The sequence below is a fragment of the Oryctolagus cuniculus genome, chromosome 7 (assembly GCF_964237555.1).
Source record: "Oryctolagus cuniculus chromosome 7, mOryCun1.1, whole genome shotgun sequence".
Taxonomy (NCBI): Eukaryota; Metazoa; Chordata; class Mammalia; order Lagomorpha; family Leporidae; genus Oryctolagus; species Oryctolagus cuniculus.
In genome coordinates, this window is record NC_091438.1 from 66710597 (window position 1) to 66729219 (window position 18623).

Consider the following 18623-nt stretch of genomic DNA (forward strand, 5'->3'; position numbering starts at 1 on the left):
ACTGTCTTCAATCACCTTACAATAGAACATGACCTGATAGAGCAAGTGCAATTTTGGACATATGTTACAGCTGGGCCAGCTCAGGGTTGCATCTGGAAATCAGCCAAACAGAAAAACCAGACTCTGGTGGGGAGTAATTACAGAGACTAAGACCTAGTGAATCTGAGAAGTTTATGAACTGGGACTGTGAAAAAAAAAAAAAAAAAAAAAACCTGAGGGTGAGTGGGAGAACTCACAGTGTGGCTGATATGTTAGTAGTCTCAGTGGTAGATGCCACAAGCTCAGGCAACCCTGGCTACCCAGTGAGAGACACTGCAGGGGAATCTGAGCTTACACTGAGGATTGCACAAATACTTTGTGTGGTCCTTGGGACAGAGCAGATGAATATGATACTTACTGGGGCTAACGTTCAGGCACTGATTGCCATTGCAGAGAACAGCTCAACTGAATGGAATTACTTCCCTTCTGATTAAAAAAAAGAGAGAGAAAGAGAAAGAGAGAGAGAAGATCTACCATGCCAAACCTGGGTGTGTCACCCTACGAACACCCTTAACCATGAAGAATTGAACAGAGCTCTCTGGCCACAGCTACCACAAGCCTCCAGATAGTCACTGAAAGTAGACAGTCCAATTAGAAATGCCAAACAACAAAGGCAACAACCGAGGAAATAAGAACAAGGAAGACAACATGATGATCCCAAAAGAACATGACAAATCAATACAAGATTATGAAGATGACAAGATAGAAGAAATGCAAGAAATGGAACTCAAAAAATTTATGTTAAGAACGTTTAGAAGTAACCAAAATCAAATGCATGAACTACTGAAATCCATGCAGGACAGGACAGAAAATCTCTTTCTTGAAAATGAAATCTTAAGGAGTAATCAAATGAAATGAGGAATTTAATAGAACATAAAATTGAGATATTCAAGAAAAATCAAAATGAAATGAAGAATTCAATAGAACAAATAAAAAACACAGCTGAGATGCTTAAAAACAGAATCAGTGAGGAAGAAGAGAGAATATCAGATTTAGAGTAGAGCCCAGGAAAGTATACAGTCAAGCCAAAGAAAAGAAGAGGAATTTAGAAATCTAAAAAATATTTTTGGGAATCTACATGATACTATTAAAACACCCAACATTCAGATTCTAGGAGTTCCTGAAGGCATGGAGAGAGAGAAAGAATTAGAAGGCCTTTTAGTGAGATATTAGCAGAAAACTTCCTGGGTTTGAGAAAGAAAGAGACATCCAAGTACAGGAAGTACACAAGACTCCCATTAAAAAGAACAGAAGAGATCCTCACCATGATACATTGTAATCAAAGTCACCACAATGAAGCATAAAGGGAGGATTCTAAAATGTGCAAGAGAGAAATCGCAGATTATTCTCAGAGGATCGCCAATTAGACTTAAAAGGAGGCTTAGACTCCAATACAATAGTATTGGGGGACTTCAATACTCCAATTTCAGCAATGGATAGACAGAAAATCAACAAGGAAACAGTAGATTTAAATGACACTATAGCCCAAATGGATCCTACAGAAATCTAGAGAACTTTTCATCCAACACTTGAACAATAAACAATATTCTCAACAGTGCATGGAACCTACTCTAGGATTGACCACATACTAGGCCATAAAGCAAGTCTCAGCAAATTCAAAAGAATCAAAATCGTACTATGCATCTTCTCAGACCACAATGGAATGAAGTTGGAAATTAGCAACTCAGGAATCCCTAGAGCATATGCAAACACACGGAGACTGAACAACATGCTTCTGAATGAACACTGTGTCAAGAAGAAATCAAAAGAGAAATCAAAAACTTTCTGGAAGTAAATGAGGATAATAACACATTATATCAAAAGTTATGGGATACAGCAAAAGCAGTGCTAAGAGGAAAGTTTAGGAGGGGAGCCAAGATGGCGAATAGTGAGGGTGTGCACTGATAGTCCGGGAAAAGATAGTTTAATAAAAGTGGAGATACTGTAGTTTCAGGGAAAGATTTGGGGAAAAAACTGCAGAGGAAACCCTTCCAGAACTAGGTGGACACAGTGGACCTACATGGAGGGCAAGGGCACCCATGGCTTAGGAGCCCAGCAGCAGAGTCTACGCAACAGTGCTTAAAGGGAGGTGAGGCAAAACTTCAGTAGCCCGAGATGTTGGCAGAGAAACAGCAGGAAGAGCCTAGAGGGAACAGGCTTGAAGCCCCACTGGGGAAAATTTACCAGGCTAACTAGAGGAGAGAAAAAATAAGTAAATAAAAGGGACCGGCACAGACACAAGTCTCTCTCTACACTCACCTTACAAAGGCGAGCAAGATAAAGAGCAGGCGCCATTTTGAACATACGTAAAAGTGGCACCCGCCATCAGCCAAACAGAAAAACCTGAGAATGGTGGGGAGAAATAACAGGAGGTTAGGACCTAGTGAATGTGTGGAGCTAATGAACTGAGACTGAGAAAACCTGAAGGTGTGGGAGAGAACTCACAGAGACGTGAGTACTCTCAGGAGAGTACACAAACTCGGTAACCTTGGCTACCCTGTGGGAGACTGCAGAGAAATTTGAGCTTAGACTGAGGAATACATAGATCCTTTGTGTGGTCCTTGGGGCAGAGCAGACAAATATTATACCCACAGGGGCCAGATTTCAGACATTGACTACCTTCAGTTCTGCTCAGTTGTGCACTTCCCTTCTGAACTAAAAAAAAAAAAAAAAAAAAAAAAAAGAGAGAGAGAGAATGAGCGACAGAGAGAGAAGATTTACCACTCCTAACTTGGGTGTGTCACCTCTGGCATACACTTAACCCTGAAGAACCAAACAGAGCTCTTTGGCCACACCCATCAAAAGCCTCTAAGGATCCATCAAAAGCAGACAGTCCACTTTTCCTAGAGTCATAGCATAATGAGGAAAAACCAATATAGCGAAGAAACCAAAGAATATCTCCACAATGCCAACCAACAAATGCAGAACCTGAGGAAACAAGAACAAGGAAGACATTATGACATCCCCAAATGAAAAAGACACCCTAATTCAAGATTATGAAGATGATGAGATGGAAGAAATGCAAGAAATGGATCTAAAAAATTGATAAGAACATAAAGAAGTTCTCAAAAACAAATTCTTGAATTACAGAAATCCTTATTGGAGAGGATAGAAAACCTCTCTTGCAAAATGAAATATTAAGTAGGAATCAAAATGAAATGAAGAAACTTGTAGAACATGAAACTGTGATAGTGCAGAGAAATCATAATGAAATGAAGAATTCAATAGATCAAATGACAAACACATTAGAGAGCCTTAAAAACAGAATCAGTGAAGCAGAAGAGAGAATATCGGACTTAGAAGGCAGAGCACAGGAAAGTATACAGTCAAACCAAAGAAAACAAGAGGAAATTAGAAATCTAAAAAATATTGTCAGGAATCTATAGGATACTACTAAAAAACCCAACATTCAAGTTCTAGGAGTTCCTGAAGGCATGGAGAGAGAGAAAGCATTAGCTTTTTTAGTGAGATACAAGCAGAAAACTTCCCGGGCATAGAAAAGGACAAAGATATCCTAGTACAGGAAGCTCAAAAAACCCCTAATAAACATGACCAAAAGGGACTCTGCACAAAACGTTGCAATGAAACTCACCACAGTGAAACATAAAGAAAAGATCCTAAAATGTCGAAGAGAGAAATGTCAGATTATGCTAAGAGGATCTCCAATTAGACTCATGGTAGACTTCTCATCAGACCCTACAGGCTAGGAAGGAGGGAATGGTGAGATACAGCCCAGGTACTAAGAGAGAAAAACTGCCAGCCCAGAATACTATATCCTACAAAGCTCTCATTTGTGAATGTAGGTGAAATAAAGACCTTTCATAGCAAACAGAAATTCAAAGATTTTGTCACCACTCGTTCAGTCCTGCAAAAAATGTGTAAGATGTGCTACACACAAAAACACAGAAACATGCCATCAGTATGAAAGAAAGTAAAGGAAGGAAACCTCACAGTAAAAGATCACAGGAAGCTCAAAGCATATACAAGAAAATATCTTTGGGAAAATGGCAGGGCAAAGTTACTACTTAGCAATAGTCACAGTGAATGCTAATGGCCTCAAATCTCCAGTTAAAAGACACAGACTGGCCCAATGGATTAAGGAACAAAACCCATCTATTTGCTGCTTACAAGAAACATCTTTCCAACAAAGATGCATGCAGAGTGAAAGTGAAAGGCTGGAAAAAGATATTCCATACCAACAGAAACCAAAAAAAAGCAGGTGTAGCCATCTTAATATCAGACAAAATAAACTTTAACACAAAAACTGTTAAGAGAGACAAAGAGAGGCACTGTATAATGATTAAGGGATCAATTCACAGGAAGATGTAACTATTATAAATGGATATGCACTTAATTACAGGGCACCAGTTTATTTAAAAGGTATGTTAAGGGACTTAAAGTGAAACTTAAATTCCAAAACAATAGTACTGGGGGATTCAATACTCCACACTCAGAAATAGACAGATCAAACAGACAGAAGATCAATAAGGAAACAGCAGATTTAAATGACAATATAGCCCAAAGGGATCCTACAGATATCTACAGAACTTTCAATTCTACATTTAAAGAATTTACATTCATATCAGCAGGATTGACCACATACTAGGCCATAAAGCAAGTATCAAAAATTCAAAGGAATTAGAATCATATCATGCAGCTTCTCAGACCACAGTGGAATGAAGGTGGAAATTAGAAACTCAGGAATCCCTAGAGCATATGCAAACACACAGAGACTGAACAACATACTTCTGAATGAACACTGGGTCATAGAAGAAATCAAAAGAGAACTCAAAAACTTTCTGGAAGTAAAGAGGATAACAAAACAACATATCAAAATTATGGGATATGGCAAAAGCAGTGTTGAGAGGAAAGTTTATAGCAATAGGTGCCTAATCAAGAAATTGGAAAGTCACAAAATAAATGAGCTTTCAGTGCATCTCAAGGATCTAGAAAAACTGCAGTAAACCAGACTGAAATCTAGTAGGAGAAGAGAAATAATTAAAATCAGAGAAGAAATCAACAGGATTGAATAAAAAAATGACAAAAAATCAGCCAAACTAAGAGCTGGTTTTTTGAAAAAATAAACAAAATTGACACCCCATTGGCCCAACAAATTAAAAAAAGAAAAGACCAAAATCAATAAAATCAGAGATGAAAAAGGAAACATAACAACAGACACCACAGAAATAAAAAGAATCATCAGAAATTACTACAAGGAATTGTATGCCAGCAAACAGGGAAATCTATCAGAAATGGATAGAATCCTGGACGCATGCAATCTAACTAAATTGAACCATGAAGACATAGAAAACCTAAACAGACCCATAACTGAGACAGAAATTGAAACAGTAATAAAGGCCCTCCCAACAAAGAAAAGCCCAAGACCAGATGGATTCACTGCTGAATTCTACCAGACATTTAAAGAAGAACTAACTCTAATTCTTTTCAAACTATTCAGAACAATCAAAAAAGAGGGAATCCTCCCAAATTGTTTCTATGAAGCCAGCATCACCTTAATTCCTAAGCTGGAAAAAGATGCAGCATGGAAAGAAAACTACAGACCAATATCCCTGATGAACATAGACACAATAATCCTCAATAAAATTCTGGCCAATAGAATTCAACAACACAACAGAAAGATCATTCACCCAGACCAAGTGGGATTTATCCCTGGTATGCATGGATGGTTCAATGTTCACTAATCAATCAATGTGATACACCACATTAACAGACTGCAGAAGAAAAACCATATGATTATCTCAAGAGATGCAGAGAAAGCATTGGATAAAATACAATAATCTTTCATGATGAAAACTCTAGGCAAATTGGGAATAGAAGGAACATTCCTCAATACAATCAAAGGAATTTATGAAAAACCCACGGCCAGCATCCCATTGAATGGGGAAAAGTTGGAAGCATTTCCACTGAGATCTGGTACCAGACAGGGATGCCCACTCTCACTACTGCTATTCAACATAGTTCTGGAAGTTTTAGCCAGAGCCATCAGACAAGAAAAAGAAATCAAAGGAATACAAATCAAGAAGGAAGTAGATAAATTATACCTCTTTGCAGATGATATGATTCTTTATTTAGGGGATCCAAAGAACTCTACTAAGAGACTCTTGGAACTCATAGAAGAGTTTGGCAATATAGCAGGATATGAAATCAATGCACAAAAATTAACAGCCTTTGTATACACAGCCATGCCATGGCTGAGAAAGAACTTCTAAGATCAATCCCATTCACAATAACCACAAAAACAATCAAATACCTTGGAATAAACTTAACCAAGGACATTAAAAATCTCTATGATGAGAATTACAAAATCTTTAAGAAAGAAATAGAAGAGGATACCAAAAAATGGAAAAATCTTCCATGCTCATGGATTGGAAGAATCAATATCATCAAAATGTCCATTCTCTCAAAAGCAATTTATAGATTCAATGTGATACCCATTAAAATACCAAAGACATTTTTCTCAGATCTAGAAAAATGATGCTGAAATTCATATGGAGACACAGGGACCTCAAATAGCTAATGCAATCTTGTACAACAAAAACAAATCTGGAGGCATCACAATACCAAATTTCGGGATATACTACAGGGCAGTTGTTATCAAAATAGCATGGTACTAGTACTGAAACAGATGGATAGACCAATGGAACAGAATAGAAACACCAGAAATCAATCCAAACATCTACAGCCAACTTATATTTGATCAAGGTTCTAAAACCAATTCCTGGAGCAAGGACAGTCTATTCAATAAATCGTGCTGGAAAAACTGGATTTCCATGTGCAGAAGCATGAAGAAAGACCCTTACCTTACACCTTATACAAAAATCCACTCAACATGGATTAAAGACCTAAATCTATGAACCGACACCATCAAATTATTAGAGGACATTGGATAAACCCTGCAAGATAAGCACTGGAAATTGATCATAATGATAGGACTAAGAGTCAAAGGGATCACATAAACAAGACTAGTGTCTGCTAACACTAACTGGTAGAATTAACAAGGAAAGAACGATCCAACATGGGAAGTGAGATACACAGCAGACTCATAGAATGGCAGATGTCCTAATAGCACTCTGGCCTCAGAATCAGCCCTTAAGGCATTTGGATCTTGCCAAAAAGCCCACGAGAGTTTCTCAGGCATGGAAAGCCAAGACACTGTGCCAAAAATTAAAAAAAGTCCTATATGAAAGGTCTCTTTGAATGAGATCCCAGTGGAATGAACGGGCCATCAAAGAAGGAGGTACCTTTCTCTGAAGGGAGGAGAGAACTTCCACTTTGACTATGAGCTTGTCTAGATAAGATCAGAATTGGCAAACTCAAAAGGCTTCCATAGCCTTGGCAACTCATGACAAGAGCCTAGAGTGATTACTGATGCCATAAACAAGAGTGTCAATTTGTTAAGTCAACAACAGGAGTCACTGTGAACTTACTCCTCATGTAGGATCTCTGTCCTTAAGGTGTTGTACATTGTGATTTAATGCTATAAGAAGTACTCAATTAGTATTCTACACTTTGTGTTTCTGCGTGGGTGCAAACTGTTGAAATCTTTACTTAATATATGCTAAATTGATCTTCTGTATATAAAGATAATTGAAAATGAATCTTGATGTAAATTGAAGGGGAGAGGAAGTGGGAGAGGGGAGGGATGTGGGTGAGAGGGAAGTTATGGGGGTTAAAAAGCCATTGTAATCCATAAGCTGTACTTTGGAAATTTATATTCATTAAATAAAAGTCAAAGAAAAGAGGGAAGTTCATAGCAATAGAAAATTGGAAAGGAAGCAAACAAACGAGCTATCAATGCATCTCAAGGATATAGAAAAAATACAGCAAACAAAACCGAAAACTAGTAAGAGAACAGAAATAATGAGAATTAGAGAAGAAAGCAACTGAATGGAATCCAAAAAAAAATTACAAAAGATCAGCAAAATAAAGAGCTGGTTTTTTTTTTTTTGAAAAAAAAATAAGCAAAATTGACAAACCATTGGCCAAACTAACCAATAAAATAAGGGAGAAGACCCAAATCAACAAAATTAGAGATGAAAGGGGAATGTTACAATGGACACCACAAAAATAAAGAGTCATCAGAAATTACCACAAAGAGTTGTATGCCAGCAAACAGGGAAATCTATTAGAAATAGATAAATTCTCAGACACATACAAACTACCTAAATTGAACCAGGAAGACATAGAAAACCTAAACAGACCCATAACTGAGTCATAAATTGAATCAGTAATAAAGACCCTGCCAACAAAGAAAAGCCCAGGGCCAAATGAATTCAGTGTTGAATTCTATCAGACATTTAAAAATGAACTAACAGAGGGCTCCAAGATGGCGGAATAGGGAGGAAGCTCACTGATAGTCCAGGAAAATATAGTTTAATAAAAGTGAAGATACTGTAGTCTCAGGAAAGATTTAGGAAAAAAAAAACTGTAGAGGAAACTTTTCCTTAATTAGAGGAACAAGGTGGACTTACGTGGAGGGCACAGGCACCCATGGCTCAGGATCCCAGCTGCCGAGTCTATGCACCAGTGCTGGAAAGGGAGGTGAGGTGAAACTGCAGTAGCCTGAGACACTGGCAGAAAAGTGGCAGTAAGAGACTAGAGGGAATGAGGCTTGAAGCCCTGTGGGGAAAAGTACACCAGCCTAACTAGAGGATAGAAAGAAAAAAAAAGGGGACCACTATGGTCATGATTCTCTCTCTCCACTCAACTTACGAAGGCGAGCAAGACAATAGAGCAGGCACCATTTTGGACATACGTAACAGCTGCATCAACTTGAGGCTGCGCCCGCTCTCAGCCAAGCAGAAAAATCTGACTCTGGTGGGGAGAAATAACAGGAGACTAAAACCTAGTGAATGTGTCGAGCTTATGAATTGGAACTGTAAAAAAAAAAAAATACTGAGGGTGTGTGGGAGAACTCACAGTGTAGCTGAGACATGAGTAGTCTTGGTGGAAGATGCTACAAATTCCGGCAGCTTTGTCTACCCGGTGAGAGACATTGCAGGGGAATCTGAACTTACACTGAGGACTGAACAGATCCTTTGTGTGGTCCTTGGGGCAGAGTAGACAAATATTAAACTCACAGGGACTAGCGCTCAGGCACTGATTGCCATGAAGGAGAAGAGCTCAGCTGAGCAGAATTACTTCCTATCTGAATAAAAAAAAATAAAGAGAGAAGATTTACCATGCAAAATGTGGGTGTGTCACCCTAGGAACACCCTTTACCCTGAAGAACTGAACAGAGCTCTCTGGCCACACACAGCACAAGCCTCAATATATTCACCAAAAGCAGATAGTCCACTTACTAGAGCCATAGTATAACAAGAAAAGCCATCACAGCGAGAAAAAAGAAAAAGCACCTAAAAGAAACCTGTAGAAGTGAAACTGACACTATGAAAAACAATGACTTGATAAGCTCTTGTCCTGACTGTTGAGGAAAAACTTACTACTTTATTCCTTTTAGTATTTTCTTGTTCTACTTAATACCATTGGTTGAATTTTATTAACACACATTTATTCTTTGGTGTTTAAAGTTAACTGATATAGCAATTGGTGCCTACATCAAGAAGCTGGAAAGGAACCAAACAAATTAACTCTTCATGCACCTCAAGGATTTAGAAAAACAGCAGCAAATCAAGCCCAAATCCAGAAGGAAGAAATAAATACTAAAGATCAGAGAAGAAATAAACAGAATTGAAACAAAAAAAAAATACAAAAGATCAACAAAACCAGGAGCTGGTTCTTTTAAAAAAATAAACAAAATCGACGCACCATTGGCCCAACTAACCAAAAAAAAAGGAGAAAGAGGACCCAAATCTGTAAAATCAAAGATAGTAATGGAAATGTAACAACAGACACAACAAAAATAAAAAAAATCATCAGAAACCACTACAAAGAGATGTATGCTAACAAATTGGGGAACCTGGAAGAAATGGATAGATTCCTGGACACATACAACCTTCCTAAACTGAGCCGTGAAGATATAGAAAATCTAAACAGACCCATAACCATGGAAGAAATTGAATCAGTAATAAACACACTACCGAAAAAGAAGAGCCCAGGACTGGTTGGCTTCACCACCGAATTTTACCAGACATTTAGAGAACAACTAACCCCAGTTCTTCTCAAATTATTCAAAACGATTGAAAGGGAGGGAATCCTCCCAAATTCTTTCTACGAAGCCAATATCACCTTAATTCCTAAGCACGGAAAAAACACAACAGAGAAAGAAAACTGCAGACCTATCTCCCTGATGAACATAGATGCAAAAATACTCAACAAAATTCTGGCAAACCGAATCCAACTGCACATCAGAAAGATCGTTCACCCAGACCAAGTGGGATTTATCCCTGGTATGCAGGGATGGTTCAATATTTGAAAGTCAATCAATGTAATACATCACATTAATAAATTGAGAAACAAAAATCATACGGTTATCTCAATAGATGCAGAGAAAGCATTTGACAAAATATAACACCCTTTCATGATGAAAACCCTAAGCAAATTGGGGTTAGAAGGAACATTCCTCAACACAATTAAGGCAGTCTATGATAAACCAATGGCCAGCATCATATTGAATGGGGAAAAGTTGGAGGCATTTCCATTGAAAACTGGCACCAGACAGGGATGCCCACTCTCACCATTGCTATTCAATATAGGCCTAGAAGTGTTAGCCAGGGCAATCAGGCAAGAAAAAGAAATTAAAGGGATACAAAAAGGAAAGGAGGAAGTTAAACTAACCCTCTTTGCAGATGACATGATACTATATATAAGGGACCCGATAAACTCCGATAAGAGACTATTGGAACTCATAGAAGAGTTTGGTAAAGTAGCAGGATACAAAGTCAGTGCTCAGAAATCAACAGCCTTTGTATACACAGATAATGCCAGGGCCAAGGAAGAACTTTTAAGATCAATCCCATTCACAATAGCCACAAAAACAATAAAGTACCTTGGAATAAATTTAACCAAAGATGTCAAAGACCTCTATGATGAAAATTACAAAACACTAAAGAAAGAAATAGAAGACGACACAAAAAAATGGAAAAACCTGCATTACTCATGGATTGGAAGAATCAATATCATCAAAATGTCCATTCTCCTGAAAGCAATTTACAAGTTCAATGCAATACCAATCAAAAAACCAAAGACATTCTTCAAAGACCTAGAAAAAATGATGCTGAAATTCATATGGAAAAACAGGAGACCCAGAATAGCTAAAGCAATCCTTTACAATAAAAACAAGGCCGGAGGCATCAAAATTCCAGACTTCAAGACATACTACAGGGCAGTTATAATCAAAACAGCCTGGTATTGGTACAAAAACAGATGGATAGACCAATGGAACAGAATAGAAACACCAGAAATCAATCCAAACATCTATAACCAACTCATATTCGACAAAGGACCTAAAACCAACCCCTGGAACAAGGACAGCCTCTTCAACAAATGGTGCTGGGAAAACTGGATGTCCACATGTCGAAGTATGAAGCAAGACCCCTACCTTACACCTTATACAAAAATCCACTCAACATGGATCAAAGAACTAGAGATGTGCCACGACACCATGAAACTAATTGAGAGCATAGGGGAAACACTTCAAGATATTGGAACAGGCGAAGAATTCCTGGAGAAGACCTCAGAGGCACGGGTAATCAAAGATAAAATAAACAAATGGTATTACCTCAAATTGAAGAGTTTCCTTACAGCAAAGGAAACAGTCAGGAAAGTGAAGAGGCAACCAACAGAATGGGAGACGTTATTCGCAAACTGCACAACAGATAAAGGATTAACAACTAGAATCTATAAAATGATCAAAAAACACCACAAAATCAAAACAAACAACCCAATAAAAAAATGGGCCAAGGACCTTAACAGACCTTTTTTAAAAGAGGAAATCCAAATGGCCAACAGACACATGAAAAAATGCTCAGGATCCCTAGCCATCAGGGAAATGCAGATCAAAAACACAATGAGGTTTCACCTCACTCCAGTTAGATTGGCTTGCATACAGAAATCAACCAACAACAGATGCTGGTGAGGATGTGGGGGAAAAGGGACACTAACCCACTGTTGATGGGAATGCAAACTGGTAAAGCCACTATGGAAGACAGTTTGGAGAGTCCTCAGAAACCTGAATATAACCCTACCATTCAACCCAGCCATCCACTCCTTGGAATTTTCACAAAGGAAATTAAATTGGCAAACAAAAAAGCTGTATGCACATTAATGTTTATTGCAGCTCAAATCACTACCACAGGACCCAGCCATCCACTCCTTGGAATTTACCCAAATGGAATTAAAGGGCAGAAAAAAAGAGCCATTTTCACCTCAATATTTGTTGCAGCTCAATTCACAATAGCTAAGACATGGAATCAACCTAAATGTCCATCAACAGATGACTGGATAAAGAAACTATGGGATATGTACTCTATGGAACACTATACAGCAGTAAAAACATTGAAATTTGGGCATTTACAACAAAATGGAAGAAGCTGGAAAACATCATGCTGAGTGAAATAAGCCAGTCCAAAAGGGACAAATATCATATGTCCTCCCTGATCGATGGCAACTAAACGAGCATCTGAAATGATACCCATTGAAGTGAAATGGACTATGAGAGATAATGACATAATCAGCCCTTGTCTAGACTGTTGAGGAACAACTTCCTATTTTGTTCCTTTTAGTATTTTTGTTGTTGTTGTTGTTGTTGCTCTGTTTGTTCTACATAAGACCACTGGTTGAACTCTGTAATCAATGCACAATCATTCTTAGGTGCTTAAAATTAACAGAAAAGTGATCTCTGTTAAACATAGGAGTGAGAATAAGAGAGGGGGGAGATATATAGGTCAGCACATGCTCACTCAGAATTACCTCCAATGGTGGAACTAGAAATGTGCCAGGGGATTTCAGCTCAGTCTTACCAAGGAGGCAGGTACCAATGTCAGTGCACTTGGTAAAGTGATAAGTATAAATACACAATCGATCAAAAAGATAGGGTAAGTGTCAAAGAGATTTCACAAATAAGCCCAGTGTAAGCAAATAATGAAGGATAGAATTAAAAGGGAGAGAATGATCCTGTGGGGGAAGCAGGACACACAGCAGACTCATAGAATGGCAAATGCCCAAAACAACACGCCTGTCTCAGAATCAACCCTTGGGACATTCGGATCTGGCTAAAAGGTCCATGAGAGTCTCACAGGCATGGGAAGCCATGACACAGTGGCAAAAAACGATCTAAATGAAAGATCCTGGTGAACAAGACCCCAGCAGAAGGAACAGGCCATCAAGGAGGGAGGTGCCTTTCTCTGACAGGAGGAAGGAACCTCCACTGTGATATGGCCTTGACTAAACAAGTTCAGAGTTGGTGAACTCAAGGGGCTTCCATAGCCTAGACAGCTCATAGCAAGAGTCTCGGGTGATTGCTGATGTCATAAATAAGAGTGCCAATTGTTAAATCAACAACAGAGTCACTGAGTACAGGCTCCCCACGTAGGATCTCTGTCCTTAATGTGTTTTACTATGAAACTTAAAAACAACACAACTAGTCGAACAATGCCCCAGCCTATTGAAATCCTTGCTTAGTGTATACTAAGTTGATCTTCTGTATATGAAGGTAATTGAAAATGAAACTCGATGAAGGGCAGGATGGGAGAGGGAGTGGGAGAGGGAGTGGGAGAGGGGAGGGCCGTGGGAGGGAGGGAGGTTGGGGGGAACCACAACAATACAAAAGTTGCACTTTGTAAATTCACATTTATTAAATAAAAAAAAATAAAAAAGAATAAAATTCCAGACTAGTGCTTCACAAAAAAAAATAATAATAAAAAATAAAGTTAACTGAAAATTGATCCCTGTATAAAATAAGAATGGGAATAATAGAGGTTTGGCATGCACTCACTTGGACTTACCCCAAAAGGTACAGCTAGAAACATGCCATGGGACTCCAAATCCCATTAAGTTGGCATGTGCCAATGCCATTTTACTAGTTAAAGTGATCAGTTTAAGTTCATAATTGATCATAATGATAGAATTAGGTGTCAAAGGGATCGCATAAAAAAGACAAGTGTTTGCTAATAATAATGGATAGAATTAAAAAGGAGAGAATGATCCAACATGGGAAGCAAGATACACAGTAGATTCATAGAATGGCAGGTGTCCTAAATAGCACTCTGGCCTCAGAATCAGCCTTAAGGCATTCGGATCTGGCTGAAGAGCCCATGAGAATATTTTAGTTATGGAAAGCCAAGACACTCTGGCCAAAAAAAAAAAAAAAAAAAAAAAGACCTAAAAAGATCTCTGTGAGTGAGATCCCAGAAGAAAGGAGGGGCCATCAAAGAAGGAGGTAACTGTCTCTGAAGGGAGGAGAGAACTTCCACTTTGACCATGGCCTTGTCTAAAAACGATCAGAGTCAGTGAACTCAGGGGGCTTCCATAGCCTTGGCAGCTCATGACAAGAGCCTCGGGTGATTACTGACATCATAAATAATAGTGTCAATTGTTAAATTAACAACAAGAGTCATTGTACACTTGTTCCCCATGTAGGATCACTGTCCTTAATGTGTGTACCATGCAAATTAATGGTAAAACTACTACTCAAACAGTATTTTGTACTTTCTGTATATGTGTGGGTGCAAACTGTTGAAATCTTTACTTAATATATACTAAGTTGATCTTCTGTATATAAAGATAATTGAAAATGAATCTTGATGAAGAATGGGATGGGAGAGGGAGTGGGAGATGGGATGGTTGCAGGTGGGAAGGAGGTTATGGGGGGAAAAGCTGCTATAATCCCAAAGTTGTAATTTCCAAATTTATATTTATTAAATAAAAGTTTTTTTTATAAAAAGAACCTATAAAAATAATAAATCTGAAAGCCCATGAATAAAAACTGATAAAACATTGATTAACAAAAAATACATTTAATTACATACATACCCAAAGATTCAATAAAGTGTCTACAAAGAGGTGGCAGAATATGCAGCCATCATGATCCAGAGTCACTCCTAGAAATACTTAAAGAAAGAAAGACTGAGATGAATCCTCATCCAAGAGAGCTGGCTCATATGGGTAGACCAGCAGCAGCAGCATTGGATGCAACCTACAGTTTTTTCTGACCATTAAAGATCCTTAGGACCCTCAATCTCATGCTAGGTAGGCCGACAGAATAGCTTGTATCCCCTCACCAGGTAGGAGCCAAACTAAGCTCTCAGGACACAAAATGAGACACATTAAAGCACAGGCTGCTTCTGAGAGGGAAAGGATCAATATTCAATAAATAGTCCAGTGAAATTCACCAGTTACAATCCAAACACCCAGTTCTTAAACATGTTTTTCTCTTGCTAATCTAAATTTGGACAGGAAAAGACAAAACAACTGTTAACAGTCTTTATTCCATTGGACACTGCAGACAGAAATCCAGGAGGATGATTCTGTTGCTAAACAACACCCCAAACTAGTCACTGCAGTTGCTTTAGAACTCCCAAACGTATCTGCTCACCCAATGTGTGAAAGCCAAGTACTGACATCAGGGTGTTGGAGGAAAATAGGTATAAATTGCAAAGTACAAAGCAAGGAACCAGGCAACTGTTGGATAATTCCTGAACTCTCTGAGGAATTAGAAATAAAGTTTTTTATAGATGGAAATTGAGGCTAAAACATACATGTTCATGTTGAATTCTTGTTCAAGTTCCTGGTTGGTCAGTGGTGCTCATGACCTTCCTTTGGTTGGTTGGTGAATTTTTGTGATCATCAGATGGGCTTTAGTTTATCTAGCAGCTGGATGGGGGTGACATGTAAGTGGTAGTTAACTATTGGAGAAAAATGACTTCTGGAGTCTAGTGATTAGGATCTAGAATGGCCAACTATATTCCTCCCTCAACTCCAGGAATTCATTTAGTAAAAGACAGGCAAGGACACCCTGGGCTAAGGGAGACACCTGGGCTATTGAGACTTATTTAAAATATTTCTGAAATTTTTTCAAGTTACTTTCAAAATTAAAGAATTTACATTGATATACTTATTAGTACAAAGTATCAATATTCTAAAAATTGTCTTTCTGATTAGACATTTTACTATCTTTTGCAAAACCTGACTTGTTTTTTTCTTTATAATACAGAAAGTGATCTATTTAAATATTTAGCTTATTGAGTGCAAGTGATTTTGTGGAAGTTCTTATCTACATTGATCTAACATCTGAGTAAATTTTATGTAGAATGTTAATAACTAATCATAATCATATTTAACTTACTTTGGACTGACACTGCGCTGATATCCACCTGGACTGTCCTTTGAGGTCAGTAACATTCTATGATTATAAGTCTTGTTATTCAGTTTTTATTTATAAATGAATATTAAATCATGAAAAATAATCCTTTTCAATACAGAAGGGAATTTTATCCTCTATATGTAAAGGAAGATAAATTCCTTGGTAGTGGCACAAGTTGAATGAGTTCTACAGTTTAAAAAAAGAATTAAAGGAGGAAACTTAAAGAATAAGAGGCTATGGAGATTGTATTAAGATGGCAGAGTAGGGAGGGATCTTACTGCTATAGTCCAGGAGAAGATAGTTTTAAAAGTGCAGAGAGTGCAGTCTCAAGGACATTTAATGGGAAAATGGCAGAGGAAACTCCACACAAATTAGAGGGACATAGAGGACCTATGTGGAAGGCATGGATATGAACAACTCAGGACCCCAGCAACCGAGAGCCTCTGCACCAGCTTTGGAGAGTGAGGTGAGACCAGACTGCAGCAGCCCAAGCCACTGGCAATAAAGCTGCAGGTTTAACCCAGAGATAATCCATCTTAGAGCCCCATGGGGATAGTGTACCTTCCCAATTTGTGGAGAAAAAAAGGGGAGGCACATTTCCAACTCCTTTATCACCCTGTAACTGAATCTTGTCACAAGCCTATGGAGAGAAAAATGGCATAACAGGCACCATTTTGGACATATATAACAGCTGCACCAGCTGTTGTCCATGCCCAGCAACCAGCCGAGTGGAGACACCTGAGTCTGGCAGGGAGAACTGACAGTGGGCTGATGCTCATGACTGTGGAAGGTTTGTGTACCAGGTCTGTGAAAAAATGAGTCTTCATAGGAGGACTCAAGTTGTGCTGGGATGTTGGGCAGTCAGCGTGGGAGCCTCCACATGCTCAAGGCTCCATGGTCTTTGGTAAGGAACACTGCTTCAGAATCTATGCTGTGCAAATTTGTTGTGTGGTTCTTTGGCAGTGGGGAAGATTATACATACTGGGGCTAACACCCAGGCACTAGTCTCTTGAGGAGAGGAGGTAAGCTGAGTCTATGCCAACAGAGCAGAAAAAACTTTCCCTATGATAAAAAAAAAGAGATTTCTGTGCCCAACCTGGCTGTCACCTTACACACTACCTTCAAATTGGAACTCCCTGACCACACTTACCACATGCCTCTAGTTATTCACTGAAAAAGTAAACTCTCCACTAATCCACAGAGGTGTAGTACAAATATAAAATAGAGAAGAAACTAAGAAAAACCAATGAGTATCCCAAAAAGCTGAATATTAAATGCACCAATTTAAGAAACAAGAATAACGAACACTACATTAATTCCCCTGAAGAATACACTTCAATACTAGATTGTGAATATAAAAGATTGAAAAAATGCCAGATATGGAACTCAAAAAATGATCATAGTATTACTTAGAAGTAATCAGAAGCAAATGCATGAACTGATGAATTCTATACATGACATGAAAGGAAATTTCTCCCATGAAAGTGAGATCTTAAAGAGAAATCAAAATGAAATCACAGAAATGAAAAATTCAATAGAAAAATAAACAATACAGTGGAAAGCCTTAACAACACAATCAGTGAAGCAGAAAAGCACTATCTAGCTTAGAAGACAAATTGCAGGAAATTATATAGTCAGACCAAAAATAATAAGAAGAAATTAGAAAACTATAAAACACTGTTGGAAATGTACAGCATACTATCAAATAACCCAACATATGGGTTCTAGGAGTTCCTGAAGGCATGGAAAGAGAAAAAGGATTGCAAGGCCTTTTCAGTGAAACAATAAAAGAAAACTTCCATAATTTGCAGAAAGAATGGGACATGCAAGTACAGGAAACACATCAGCTCCTAATGGACATGATCAGAAAAGATCTTCACAAGCATTGCAATCAAAGTCCCCAGAGTAAAAAATAAAGAAAAAATTCTATGGGGCTGGCACTATGGCATAGCAGGTAAAACAGCCGCCTGCAGTGCCGGCATCAAATATGGGCAACAGTTCGAGTCCCAGCTGCCCCAATTCTGATCCAGCCCACTTCTATGGCCTGGGAAAGCAGTAGAAGCTGGCCCAAGTCCTTGGGATCCTGCAACCATATGGAAAAGCCAGTAAGAAGCTCCTGACTTCAGATCGGTGCAGCTCCAGCGATTGTATTTTTAGGGGAGTGCATGAGCAGATAAAAGACCTCTCTGTATCTCTCCCTCTCTCTGCCTCTCCTCTCTCTCTGTGTAACTCTCAATTTCAAATAAATAAATAAATATTTTTTAAAAAGAAAAAGATCCTAAAATGTATACGAGAGAAATGC